This window comes from Rhinolophus sinicus, linkage group LG05 (genome assembly GCF_036562045.2).
Source record: "Rhinolophus sinicus isolate RSC01 linkage group LG05, ASM3656204v1, whole genome shotgun sequence".
In the NCBI taxonomy this organism is placed as follows: Eukaryota; Metazoa; Chordata; class Mammalia; order Chiroptera; family Rhinolophidae; genus Rhinolophus; species Rhinolophus sinicus.
In genome coordinates, this window is record NC_133755.1 from 100127385 (window position 1) to 100142910 (window position 15526).

The following is a 15526-nucleotide window of genomic DNA, read 5'->3' on the forward strand; positions in this document are numbered from 1 at the left end:
GGCTACAGTCATCTAGTGCCTTATCGGAGTCTGGACAGTCCAAGATAGTGTTTAGCAAGCACTGTTGGCTGGAATGCGTGGTTCTCTGCCATGTGACCTCTTTAGCAGTAGACCCTGAGACTCTTATATAGTGAAGGCAGCACTTGTAGCAAAGCCCCAATGTGCAAGTACTTATCAAGTGTCTGCTTCTGTTACATTTGCTAATGTCTCATTGGACAAAGCAAGTCACATGGCCAAGTTCAAAGTCACTGTGAGAGGGGACTACACAAAGATGCGTACCCTCAAGGTTGGATTCTTCAGGGGATCATTAATTTAATTACTATATGGCATATGGCCGTCCTGACCTATGTAAACATATTTACTTTTGGATTTAGTTTTTCTCCCCTTGGTCTTTAATATGTAGACGGATATATCTGTAATGATGGAATGGAAAATATATTTTGTAAAGTTATTGTTTATTCTATTTTAGAAATAAGAAAACTGAGATTTAGGAATTTAAATAATTTGTCCAGAGTCTTAAAGTGAGCAAGTAGTTGAGAGGGATTTTTCTCTGAGTCTTATAAAAAGAACTTAAGGTTGTGATCACATACTAATTCAAGACCTCTCCATTATTCATCTTTAGGGTTCGTCCATGCAACCATCCAAATTTCAAAACATCCCCAGGAATCTAGAACCCTAGTTGTAACCACCAAACCTGCAAACACCATTCCCAGGTGGAAATAATAGATACTTAATGTTTCATTGCAAACCAAATCTTTATATTTATGAAAATATTTGAGAGATACAGCTTTGTATATACTTATATATGTACCTATACCTATATCTAGCTCACTACCTACAGTTACACACACCTTTTATTACTTTTTATATTTTTCTTTACATATACCAAAGAGATACACATTAGCCAATGTGATTATAACTGTGATTTGTTGTGTATTAGGTAATAGACATACAACTCAGAGTGTATGGTTTTTATTCCAACCATATGTTCAGTTCTCTGTGGGATTTCTGCAATTTTTATAATTAGCACTACAGATATATTTCAATTGAAACAGGATTCAAAGAGGAAAATTGCAGCATTATATATGTTGAGTCATCTTTTCTAAATACTTTTACTCTCTGATCAACATTAGCTGGCTAATTCTGTTGGAACTAAAGGTCCTTATAACAAGTGTCTCATAATATTACAGAAGAAAATACCAATTAAAATAATTTTAAACCAATAGCAATATATACACTTACATTATCATGTTTATCGATAAGTGTTTTCTTCATGTTAAATGGTATTCCCCCACCCCCCAAAACATGCAGATCCTACAGGTTAGTGATAACTCAGTTCCTTGGGCATACGTTCCTTAAAAGTGCCAGTCCCAGTAACCTAATTCTAATTTCATGTGCTTTTAATTATGGTTATATTTACTTTCATGTTTTTAGCTACTATAACCTGTACAGAGCAAAAAATATCTGTAGAGAAATATAGAAATGGTGCTTAAAATTCCATAAACATTGAAGTACAATGCTTTAGAAAAATGAAAATTCAAAATGATTTCTTCACTCACCTAATAAGACTAAACTTTATGAGATTTTTTCCTCAAACATTATCTACTAAAAGTAGGAATTTCAAGTGAGAGATTGACGGAATTAAAGGAAACTTAAAGGTCTTCCGTCACAGTCTCAGTACTTGAATAAGAGACATTTCAAACAAAAAACAAGAACCGAATCCTGAGGCCTGGATAGTTCTAACAAATCCTCATCCTCTGCCCCATATGCTTGGGAAATAGCACAAACATGTGTTTGAATGAACTGTCTCTCTAACCATTGCCCCCTGACTTCTCACATCACCCCAGCATGCTCACACATTATCAAAAAGTTCCATCATTACAGCATGCTTCCAAAGCCCTTTAGCTTCTGCTCACTTTACTTGAAAGAGGCAGAACTGAGTAGAATTGAGAGGACAGTTACGGAAGCGTTTCAGTTTGTCACATTTGATTATTTTTCAAACTCATTTGAACTCAGGCCACAGTATGCAATGCATTTTACATTAGCTTTTTATGTGCAATGTCTTCTTTTTTTTTTTTTTTTAATAATTGTTATTCTATTCCATTAATTCTTTTCAATGTTGACTACTACCCTAAATTAATTTTATAACTCACTAATGTGTTTCGCTGTGAAGTTTGAAAAACAGATGCTTGAAGCATAAATTCATCTGGCAATAATCTATGTGGATGTATCCAAGTCAGAGTCTTCTAATAATTATAAGCAATTATAGAATTTACTGAGTGTTTATTTTCCGTCACATTTTCTTACTTAATCTATTCCATGAGCTAGATGCTGTTCATTAATTTCTCAGTTTCGCACATGAGATAAAGGAAGCTAAAAGATTAAATGGCTTACTCAGAGTTGTACACCCACAAATGCAGTAGACTCAGGATTCAAAACACTTGCAGGCCGCTACGTTTTCATGCCTGTGAAATAGCAGACAACAAGCTGTGCATCTTCAGTGTGCTCCAACGCCCAGTCAGGCAGAACTTCTTAGGTCTGGCTGCAGAGTTAAGCTTGGAAAATGCCCTCAAGAGCCCACCTTCCCTGCAGGACCAGATGTAGGCAAAGGAGCATCCTGAACAAATGGTATTTGGTCACAAACTTCCTCTTAACTACTGACTTCCGGACCCATACAGATGTTTTTCTGGTATCTTACAGCACATGGCAAAGTTGTGGCACAGAGAAAATTAGAGCTGATAGAGAGATGAGAGACATGGAAGACAGAAAAATTGGTTAATGCAGAGAGACTACAGAAAAGGAAAAAATGAAAGGATTGCCATTGTGCTGAGTTGCTCTGTTCCCTGAAAGATTCAGCACATAGGTGTGGGTGTACAGCGCGCTGAAAGAATGTTCTTTCATGTTGCTCAGAGTTGTCTTTTTTTATGCCAACTGTAGTCCTCTATAAGAGATTTGGAAATATCCCCATTCTGCCGCTAAAGACTCAGTTACTTCTTTTTGAAGAATTATTTTAAAAAATAAAGATGAAACCAGGCTGCCTAACTCTATTAAATCCTACAGGGAATGAAAGTCATAGCAATACCATTGTGATACTAGCTTAAACAAAATTTGAAGAATACAGAAATAAAACAACAACAACAACAACAACAACAAAAAACTTAAATTCTTCCCCCAATCCCATTCTCTAGGGAGAGTCAAAGTTCACAATATTGGTTTGCATTCTTTCAAACTTTTTTGTTTTTACTTATAATACACATATAGCTTGAATACCTTGTATACACTGAAACCAATGCCTTCCTCATCCTGACACACACATATTTTAATGGAATAAAACTATACATACTGCTTTACAACTTAAAAATATATGGTAAACACATTTGTAAGCATGCACATATAGGTACATATATGATGGCTTTATTTTTTTAAAGGCTGCATGGTATCCTACAGTATCTATCTATCATCTATCTATCTATCTATCTATCTATCTATCTATCTATCTATCTACCTACCTATCTATCTGTATCTATCTATATAAACAGAGAGTGCCAAAAATGTATACACATTTTAAGAAAGGGAAAAACTGTGTTAAGATTGTAATACTTAATATACACCAATAACAAAAGATGAATACAAGTCACACTTGACTTCTGCAATTACAAGGGGTGCTCAAAGTAGTTACCATCAGTGTAATTTTAATACAGTTTTTTCCTTTCTTAAAATGTATATACATTTTTTTGGTACCCTCTGTGTGTGTGTGTATAAAATTTATTTAATTAATTTATTAATATGAACATTTAGGTTGAGTGCTTTTTTTATTATAGACAGTGTTGTAATAAATGTTATTGCACACTTTAGATGGCATTTCAATAGAATTGATTTTGAACAGTAAGATTACTAGAGCACAGGATTTTTGCATTTTAAATTTGGTAGCAACTAGAGAAAATCACATTCTTAATTTTAATCACATTCTTAGTGAGAAAAATCGTATTATTTTAATATGCATTTTTATTATAAATGATGCTGAGCATCGTTTGAGTGGTTTGTTGGAAATATTTTATTTCTTTCTACCTATGCATACACTTTGCCTAAAACATCTGCTTCTTTTAGTACCAGTAAATATCACATTTGTTGTCTGTATCAGACGTTTGTACTGATATGTGAGGATTCACTGATCTGCATACCTCTTACAATGCTCCTAAATTCATGGTCTCTTATGGCAAAGTGATGGTATATCATAGTCTTGGGCTCAGATCTTGACCCTACTATGTGTTATCTGGATTATATAAATGGGAACATTTTCAGTTTCTTGAATAGTCAACCATTGTTGCTCAACGAGATAAAACTGTCATTTTAAAAGATGTTTTCTTAAAGTGATTCATAGTTACCAAAGAAAATTTATAATATAAAAATAACTATGAGGAATAATGGTATATACCATTCTCAGATACAGAACATTGCCATTATTTTTTACCTTTTAAGTGCCCTTGATATTATATCTTTTTTTCCCCCAACTCAGAGGTAACCTACCATATACTCATACCCACGTGCATGATATATAACTAATACACACATGCATGATATTGTCTAGGGCAGAGGTTCTCAATCTTTATTGAAGACGAGAATCACAAAGAGATTAAAACTTCTGATGCACAATAAACAAATAAAATTACATTATATGTAGGTAGGACCTGGGTATCAGCAGGGCCAAATTCATGGGCATGTGTCTAGGGCAGTCACACAGGGGGCTCTATGCCCAGAAGGGCCCTAAATGTGGGCTTCATGTTCTGCGATCATCATCTTGAAATTCTTCATAATTTTATCTTTGAATTTATGTTTTGTAAATGAACTCCAATGGAGCATATGTGAAGAGCTTGGAACTTTAGCTCCTGTGTGTTCCTACCTCTTGCCATTCCCTGGGACCGGCAGGTCCTGGACCCCACTAAGCACCCCTCCGCTTCCCCTCCTTTCACCTGCCACCGGACATTTGTCTTTTTATTATTTTTAATGATATTGAGCTTTCCAATACATGGATATAGTTTGTTTTATATCTTTCAATAAATTTTTTATTATTTTCTCAATAAAAATAATTTCTCAGTGATATTTTTCTTACATAGTTTGCTAAAATTATTTCTAGATATTGCTAAAATTACAATTGCTACATAAATAGTATCTGTTTAGGATAATATTTTCAAACTCTTTGTGATTGAACTACAGAAATTCAACTGATTTTTACACATGAATTTGTATGCAGAACATTGTTAAATACTCATGAAATTTAACAATTTATTGAATTGTTTTGTATTTCCTATGTAATCATTTGATCTTCAATAATTATAGTTTGTTTCCTCTGTCCAACACTCACACCTTTCCTTTCAGTTTTTGTCTTTCCCCGCCCCCACCATATCTAGAACCCACAGAAAAAAATATAAATAGTGATAGTGAGCACACTTGTCTTGTTTCTTTCAGCATTTTACCATTGAGTGTAATGTTTGTCATAAGTTTTGTATGGATACTTGGTATCAGATTAAGAAGTTCTCCTCTATGCCTAGATTGCAACTCCCCTTTAGAAAAATGAATGTTAAATTTTAGTGAGTGCTTTTTCTACATTTGAAGATTTCATTTGAAATTTGTTCAGCACTTCCTTGTGAACGAGGGATTGGTCATGGTGTCAATTTTGTCATTCTACTGGAAATAGAAGTACTCTACTCATTTCTAAACACACTTAAGGATCTCCATTTGTATGAAAAGAAAAAGAAATAAAAATAAAACAAAACAAAACAAAAAAAACCCTTGCTGATTCATAGTCTATCTCCTCCCCTTCACAGCCAAATTTCCCCAAAGAGTTGCCTGTGTTCATTACTTCAATTTCCTCACCTTTTACATACGGGTCCATCCACTCCAGCCTGGCCTCAGGTATAGACCCCATCACAAAAGTATTAGGTTGGTACAAAAGTAATTGCAGTTTCTTGTAATTATTTTTAACCTTTTAAACCGCAATTACTTTTGCACCAAACTCATAGCTTTTCCACAGGTTACCAACCACATCCATGTAGAGATTCTAGAAGCCCTTGTTTTACTGGAACTTTAAGCCACCTTCAAGAATAGTTTAATACTCTTTCTTTCTTGACACATATTTTTTTTTCCTCTCTTGGCTTTTATTCCTCTGATCACTCTGAATGCTTCTTCTAGACCTATCTTGTAGGCTTATTCAATTGGACCATGAACATTGTGTTGCTTAAGGTTCAGCTGTAGACTCTCTACTAGAGTAACTTTATAATCTTCCCCTAGGAGATGACATTCATGGCCACAACATCATTACTCCTTACGTTAATTTACAATCTTTAAGGCAGACCACTCTTCTTACAGACCCAGTTATCTCCCCACCTACCCAATACGTTATATTTTAGATTTTAAGATTGTGCTAGATCTCAGGTGATGTGCAAGCCAGATGTAATGGTACCTTGTAGTAGAAAAGCAACCCATGCACTATAGAGACTAGTTATCTCTTGCCATCTCCCCAATATAAACATCCACTTCCCCCAGCACACACACACACACACACACACACACTATATATATATATAGTAACAGGGACAACATGATCTCAATAAAAACTCCCATACAAAATAATGAGAAATGGGAGAGTTATAGAACACAGGAATGACATCCTGCTTGACACGTATTGTGAAGCCTCTCTGGCAGTGTGGATTTCCTTCAATAATTGGGACAGCCCACCTTCTGTAGCTCTGATTTTGCCCTCTAGAAGTTCTTCCTTAACTATCTTTCTCTATAGCCATATCTGAAATAGGTTAGCGAGAGTGTGCCCTCTCAGGAACACGGTGCCCTCTTACCGTATCCTGCTCACACAGTTTGAGGGATTAAAAGTTCTTTTGAAGTTTAGCAGTCACACTTTTTGCAAGCCGACTGCTGGCTTATTTGGCAATATAATCTCTTTAGGATGCTTCAGGTTTCTAATTTATTTGCTTTTATTCTGTTATGTGTTCCAGTATCCATAATAAAAAAAGTATTTTCTTGACTTAGTTCCCAAATTTGTCTTATTTCCCAAGTCTACCTTATTTCCTTACTTCCGTATTCCCATGTCCCTCTCTCTAATGGTGTAGGCTAATCTAAACAATAGACTTGAGTGAAAATGTAATACCTTTAAGCTGATTGTTGCTGCATAGTTGAGTCAATTTGTTTAACTCAGAAATAGTAGGCCTTTTATAACTGGAGATCTTTTTCAGTCTTGTCTCTTACCATTGCGGATCTAGAAGTGGTCAACTTTCAATGTTATAGAGTTCTCATTTTAATCTCTTTGATCTCTGCTTGAAAACCAGCCTGTTTACACTTGAGCTCTTATCTGTATTGTAAAACTTTACACAATGCAATCAAGAGTAACAAGCTCAAACTCTCACTCTAGCTCTTTCAAGTTTTCTTGTTCCTTTTGGGACCTTCCAAGGTGCTTTGAGAAATACATCATAGAACGATCTTCATGACAGAAAAAAGGGGAAAGCATTCATCCTTTGGATCCTGTTTCCCACCTCTCAGGAGTAGCCCCATGAGCCTTGATTTTCTAGAAATTGTATAGTGTATTCATGAATGCTCAGTGGAGCCCAATGTACATTTTAGCGGCAGTGGCTGAAAAGCACTGGGAAGGGAAGAAGAAGGCATATGGTTCAAGGTCCAAGGTTCAGTACTGTCAGGTTGCATCTGCACAAAGATAGATTAGGCACTTGAGGAAGCATTTTGATGGTAAGGCACAAAGGCAAATCCATATCCAGAATAGGAATAAATTCCAGTAGGGATGCATCACTGCCTCTTTCGGGGTGGAAGGATTATGGAATCATCAATCTGTCACCAACCTGCCAAATTGAGGTTTCAGTACAGGTCTCTGTCTTTGCTGGAGGGTGTGACATTCAGCATTGGAAGAAGTTTGATGGATCAGCTTTAACGAGAGGGAGTCCATTCTGTGGGGCCCATGCATAGTGTCATCCTTGCCGCCGTATCTACTCTCTTCATGCTCACTGTGCAGGCATTGGGCATGGTTGGCCTCCATGAGTAGATCACAAGTTGACCTAATTGTTGAGGGTCGATCTGTGGCGGATACTCTCTGCTAGGCATTAACCTGAATATGAAGATCTGCCTAGTTTGTGCCACTACGATGGGTCCTCCCACATCCCTCTCCACCTCATTTCCTGGTCTACAATCTTTGAAGTTTGCTCTTTTCGTTTCTCTAATCAAGCAATTTACTGCTGCCTTAACTTCAATCCACTTCTTTCTCTACAAAGTGAGAAAGTACTGCTCTCACTGCCATTTGGGAGGATTCCCTTCATCACTGTTCCCTAAGGCCACCTCTCATGGAATTGTGGTGTGGCAGCTGTCCATTTACAGTTAGCACCGACAAATTGCATTCACCGTTCTAAGAACAAATGACATAACGGATTTGATAATACCCAGCAGCATGTTATTAGCGATATTTCAAATGGCAGATGGTCCTCCACTGCAGATGGCATAGTCTTGCTCCATAATTTGAGGGGTCTGTGCTGTAACTCTCCTATTAGGGCATGCCAGAGACTCCATATTCATCTAGAGCAGGAGTGTCCAAACTGAGGCCCGCGGGCCAACTGCAGTCCGCAATTCATTGTTAATTGGCCCACAGCAAATTCCAAAAATATATTTAGTTTACTTAAATAAACCAGGTGAGGCAATATGTACTTCACCTCGAGTGAGTGGCCCAGCTGTTTGTGTATTTTACTGCATATGGCCCTTGGTAAAAAACGTTGAAAAAAGTTTGGACACCCCTGATCTAGACAGTGTGAATGGGATTAAGTGTATAAAGTGCCTGTTCAATATCAAATATTCTATACATTTTAATTGTCTGTGTGGGGGCAGAGCCCCAGAAAGTAGTTTCTAGGCTCTCGGCCTCACATAGACAGGTGCTGGTTCAGGTAGTAAATGGCCATCAACTGTGATTGGATGGCCATCAGCTGTGGCTAGTTGGCCATCAGCTATAACCAGTGAGCCATTGGCCACTAATATAACTGCTGTGGCTACGCTAGCAAAAAAATGGGGGCTAGCAAGAAGATGGTGGCTGAGCTGGCAAAAGCGGATTGCAGAGAGGCGGATGCCGCCAGCGAGAATATAGTGGTATGACTCCCCTATCTATGGCTCCGTGGGTGTTCCTTTTTGGCCTCACCATGTCCTGCGTTCTTGTGTGGGGAGCGGGAGCAGAGACCCCACAGGCCGCCCTGCATGACAGTCTGTCTTTAGAAACTATTGTTTTTGGTTCCGGATTGAAGACTAGACCATTGGGTTTCTTTTTCTAATGCTTTACAAAAACAATACACATTTTTTAGGAGTTTCTATATTAATATTTCACCAAGGCCAGCTGGCTCCACCACTCTATTAGGAGCAATTATTCCATTCTTAATTAAGAACCTGATTATCACAAATACAACTTGTGGGGAGAGCCCCAGAAAGCAGTTTCCAGGCTCTCGGCCTCACATAGAAAGGTGCTGGCTCAGGTAGTAGCACCTTTGCTGGCTGTGCAACTGTGATTGCATGGCCATCAGCTGTGGCTAGTTGGCCGTCAGCTGTAACCAGTGAGCCATTGTCCACTAATATAACTGCTGTAGCTACGCTAGCAAAAAAATGGGTGCTAGCAAGAAGATGGTGGCTGAGCTAACAAGAGTGGATTGCAGAGAGGCGGATGCCGCCAGTGAGAATATAGTGATATGACTCCCCTACTTATGGCTCCGTGGGTGTTCCTTTTTGGCCTCACCATATCTTGCGTTCTCTTGTGGGGAGCGGGAGCAGAGACCCCGCAGGCCTCCCCGCATGACAAATGGCGCAGCGAGCAGGGTCTCCTGCATGACACAACCCAAAAGTACTGAGAGGATGGGCATTGAAGTTTTGTTCTCAAACCAGTTAACCCTCAGAAATATCTAGAGACTTTGTTTAAAATATATATATTTGGCTCTAACCTCAGTTCTCATTCAGTGGGCCTAGGTGGAGCTCAGAAAAAGAAAAGAAAAATCATCCAGGTGGTTCTTATTTTCAACCATGTTTGGGAACCATTGCTCCAATCTACATGTGGGAAATACCTAGTCACTGGCCATAGGTCCCAGAGTCTCTTTTTACTCACACCTCTCAGGGAATGAGAAACGTCTGTGCTCAGAAAGGCAGGACTAATACCGTGCAGCTCTCAAGGTGGCCTGCTACACCCCAGTGCAGAAAAACACAGTTGGTACAAATTAGCCACTCAATAAATAGTGAGTGAGTGAATGAATGAATGAATGAATGAATGAATGAATGAATGAATGAACCAATGTCTAGTATATCTCTATGGCAGTACTGTTTTCTGAATACCATCATTTTTCTTTCCCTTATTAGAACTCTCCTAATAATACAACTTTCCTATTAAGAGCCTCACTTATTTGTGTTTCCACTTAAGCTTGAATTTTCAATTCAAATATTTGAGCAAAAGAATCAGGAATTAACAAGACCAAGCTGCTACTGCCCACTTTAATAAAAATATTTCAAGCTCCAACACTTTTTCTCTTTATAGATCAACTTCCAAAAAGTCTGACTGGTAGGTAACTATTTTACCTTTGATACTTGGATGGTAGTAACACTGTAAATAAGCAATTGATCTTAACACATATTTGCTCTTAAATGTGTGTTTATCCTTAATGAACCATATAATATAGTTAGCTCTAGCTGTTAATAATAAGGCTGAAAGAAGATTGTCCCTGAAAGGTTTGCAAAACTAGCTGGCTTTTGTGAAATATTAATAGAAAAACCCCTAAAAATATGTATAGTTTTTTGAGAAGCTTAAGAAAAGAGGCTTTTTGATTAGTACCTATTTCGATCACTTAATTTCTTTTTTGAAGCCCTATTTCTCACCAGTCTATTTATTAAGGACTCATCTTAGATACCAAGATTGCTAGTAATACTGTTTTATTCATCTTACTTGTGTGGATTTAATGGATAGATTATTTGGCTGTATTTCATCTTGTCTTAGAACATTTCATCTGTCTATTCCACGTGAAGGTCTTGATCTAAAAATAACATTCCATTAGCGAGCATTTTAACAGAAAGTCCTTTAAACATACATATATATATATATATATATATATGGAGGTACATATATGGAGGAACATGATACACAGTTATATACATTTTCCCTAAACTACATAAAATGTTACAATAATTTTAGCAAAATAAGATTGTGAAAATGGATTAATAAAGGCACAAACTCACTTTTGTAAATTCTTGTTTTAATTTTTATTGTCGTCTGATCACTGGCTGTCTGAGAAAGGAAGATTATAGACTATAAATAAAACAGTGAGCTAAGTGAATTGTGAAAGACATTTCCATTGCAAAATCAAAATATCTCTCTCTCTCTCTCTCTCTCTCTCTCACACACACACACACACACACACAAACACACACACACACATACATACATACACACACATCACCTTCCCTTTTAGCCAAATCATATAGGTTAATATTCCAGGAGCTTTGTGTTAAATTTTGGCTTTAAATAAATCACTTCATCTAGCCAAAACCACTGACTTTTTCTTGGTTTCTACACAAAACTTTAATTCAGGTCCAGTTTCCTTCAAATTCAGTCCAGGTGCTAAAAAAAGTCTTGGTTTTCCAAGGAACATTCAACAGAGTTTCTCTCTCTGTATTCATATTTATAACATAGCCTCTAAATAGTCCAGTATTTTGTATTTTCTGGATTGAAGTAACTCCGTTGTGAATTTGTAGTCTATCAAATTCATAGACACTCACTTATAAATGTATGTTTTTCCTCTTAGAAATTAGTGATTATTCCTTTAGGATCTTGTTTTCATTATTGGAAAACTCTTTAGAATTTTAGAGAAAAGACATGTGTGTTATAAATTAACAATTAAGAGAATAATAATAATAATAAAAAGCATTTCTTTAGAATGACTTTAGTTACCACCCAATGTCAAAATTCAGATCTGTGGTAAATTCTACAACTTTTTGCTTTCATGCTATTTAATTTATAGACTTAGAGTTCTGGATATTTCTTTGGGTCTGGGCCTCAGGGATAAATCAATGTATTTAAACTTTATTAGCTTTCAAACCTAAAATATAATCAGGGCCTCTTCCACCTCCCTTCTTCCTCAGCTCCACTCCTGAATTTTGGTTAAAAACCATGATCAGCAACAATTACTCTAATAATCAGATGAGGTGTTTGAAAGTGTTAACAGACTTCATTAGAAATCATAGCCTTAGGGAGGCAATATGGCACCAGTATGTCTGGGTTTGAATAATTTCCCCATCATTTCCAAGACAAGTAACTGTAAACAAGTGAGTCATTCTATGTGCCTCAGTTTCTTGTCTGTGAAATGGAAAATATAATAATCAATCCTAACCCAGAATACTGGTACAAAGATTATATCAGTTAAATTATGCAAAAAAAATAATGTCTAGAACATAGTAAAATTCAGTAAATAGTAACTCTTACTATAGACATTGAAGGATTTGGAAAATCATGCAAATTGATAATTTTTGCAAAATCATTTATGTTGTCATACAAGTGGTGTGGGAAGATAATCATTTCTGGAAGATCTAAGGTGTCATATTTTCTCAAGATTAGTGACTTCTTAAATATGATGTTTCTGTAATGATGTTAGGGCAGATAATGAACTCAGACAATTGGTCTCAAACTTTAATGTGTATAACGTGTTTTCCAGTTAAAATGCAGATTCTGATTCAGTTGGTCTGGAATGGGGCCGCAGATTTGCATTTCTATCAAGCTCCCAGGTACTGCTAATGCTGTTGATCCACCCTATTCCTGATGGCACAGAACTCTCAACCCCCCTGGAATTTCCTGTGGTATGAGCAATAAGGGTATCTTTTGTTATGTTAATGAGGTGACTTTTGGAAAGCAGTTGGGTAACCTAAGAATGGGGGCTGGTTGCCACCGGAACCCAAATAAGTGATGAGAAGGAAGGGGCTGGAGGTTTAATCTACAGCCAATGATTTAATCAATCATGCCTATGCAATGAAACTTCCAGAAAAACCCAAAAGGCCTGGGTTCAGGGAGCTTTTGTGTAGGTGAACATGTGGAGGTTCTGGAAGAGTGAAGTGCCTGGAGAGAGCTTAGATACCCCCTGTCCTCTCCATTTACCTTGCCCTGTACATCTCTTCAGCCTGGCTGTTCCTGAGTTATAGCCTTTCATAATAAACTGGTGATATAGTAAATAAAATGTTTCTTTGAGTTCTGTGAGCCATTCTAGCAAATTCATCAAACCTGAGGAGGAGGTCATGAAAACCTCTAATTTATAGCCAGTCGGTCAGAAGTACAGATAATAACTTAGACATGCAATTGGCATTCTGAGTTGGAGGGGGTTGTTCGAAACTCCCTGATTTATAGCTAGCTGGTCAGAAGTACAAGTACGAACCTGGAATCATGACTGGTGTCTGGGATGGGGGGCAGTCTTATGGGACTGAATCCTTAACTTGTTCAATCTGATTCTATCTCTGGGTAGGTATGGTCAGAATACAGTTGAAACGTCGGACACCAACTGGTGTCTTGAGAATTGCTTACTGGAACATGTCTCAGAACACCAAAAGAAATACCATCCCTAGAATCATGATTCTTAAATGTGTTTCAATTTGTTTACCAATTCAGTGGAGGGAAAGATCTCATCACCTCCCATTTATCCCCACACAATTAAACATCCCCAGAGTCAACAGCAAGAGAGGCATGGTTTTGATTAAAGAATAGTGAGGTGATGTCTGTTTTTTATTAAGTATAAATAAATTATTAATATATCCCAGATGTATTAATACCAAGACTTTCATGTTATAAACATGAAAAAGTAAACATGGATCATGGGAAGAACTCTCATTGTCCCCACAATTTCACTGTCCACATTGATAACCAGTGATTTGATGGATAAAGGCCATGTGTCAGAAAACATCAGAACAGTGTCATCATTTGAGCATCAGCATACAAAATACGATATTCAGAAAAAAGTGCAGAATGTGTGTTTCACACTGAGTGAAATTACGCTTGGAGATGAAGAGCAGCCAAAGGGTGAGAGGGGAAAAATCAGCCAGATAAGATTACTTGTTTGAACCTCTGATATGAAACCTGAATGTTCTAGAGTATGAGGTGTGATCAAAAGATACAGTGAATGTTTAAATTAAAAAAAATTATTATAGTAAAAGATGCATTGCCATTAATCCCCCTCAAAATACACCACCCTCACTTCGAACACACTTATCACATCATTCTTGCTACTTTCTGAAGCAGTTCTGGAAGTCCTCTTTCGTGAGGGTCTTTAGTTGCACTGTTGTGGCTGCCTCAATGTCCTGAATAGATTAAAAACATTTACCTTTCATGGTCATTTTGACTCTGGGGAAGAGCCAGAAGTCACATGGTGCCAGATCCCATGAATAAGGTGGATGAGGACACACCGTAGTGTTTTTATTTGATACAAATTGCAGTACTAGAAGTGATGTATGACACGGGCTTTGTCATGATGGAGGACAATTTATGGCACACTTTAAAACAAATCTATGTAATTTTACTAACAATTGTCACCCCAAGAAATTTAAATTAAAAAACAACAACAAACAAACAAACAAAAAAACCACACCTTCTCTCAACCGTAGCTCACACCCAACTGACTGCACCAAACAAGTTGAATGAAACTTGTCACACACTGTTACTAAAGTTCGACGCACTGTTTCCCATATTGAAGATTCCTACCTTTCCATTGGATGGCACTTGGCAGCAGCATTCATCGTAATTTTTTTTTTAATCACACTTTGTAAGTCATATTTCCCATGCTAACTTTGGCAATTTTAAAGAACACTTTGTCCTGGCAGTTGGCATCTCATCAGAACTCCTCGTAGAAAAATCTCAGACCCCTTAAATTCACGTGAGGTTTGCCTAACCTCCCAAGGATAGCTATAAGTAGACTCAGTTACCAGGAGAGACTTTGTGAATGCTCTTACCTTTTTGATGGTGTACTTGGGGCTATCCTGGAAGGCACCAGTCTTCAGAACAGAGAGGTAGAGCCTATAGATCAAATTCTTCTGTGCATTTGTTTTCACTCCAAATCACTTCTTTTAGAAAACAATGACTATCCGATGTTGGTACTCTTTGAGAATATTATCACCTGCCTCAAAGAAACTGCAGAGAGTGAATGGCTAACAGCCAGAGCTGATCTTTAAAACATTGCATTAATATGAATAGTATCCAGATCTTGACAAACTCTTGAAAATAAACCTACCATTTGAAAACCTGCAAGGAACATTTTAATGGATCTGCTTGCAAACTCATCTCAACTTTGTGAAATAATAACATAGAACAAACTGAAGCTCTATGAGATATCATTCAAATGAAGGTTTAATAAACACACAGAGATATTGCTTGCCAGTTTAAAGCTGTACCCTGGCTATGAACACTAGCTTACTTGTCTTGTTTACTCAGTCCTGCACCCTAATGACTGCTGACTATGTGTTCAACACT

General features: G+C 37.3%; 1 protein-coding gene across 1 annotated transcript in view; it reads left to right on the top strand.

Moving 5' to 3' along the window:
• Positions 1-15526, top strand: part of GFRAL (GDNF family receptor alpha like) — a 63967-nt gene that overhangs the window by 31051 nt on the left and 17390 nt on the right. The window lies entirely within an intron of this gene.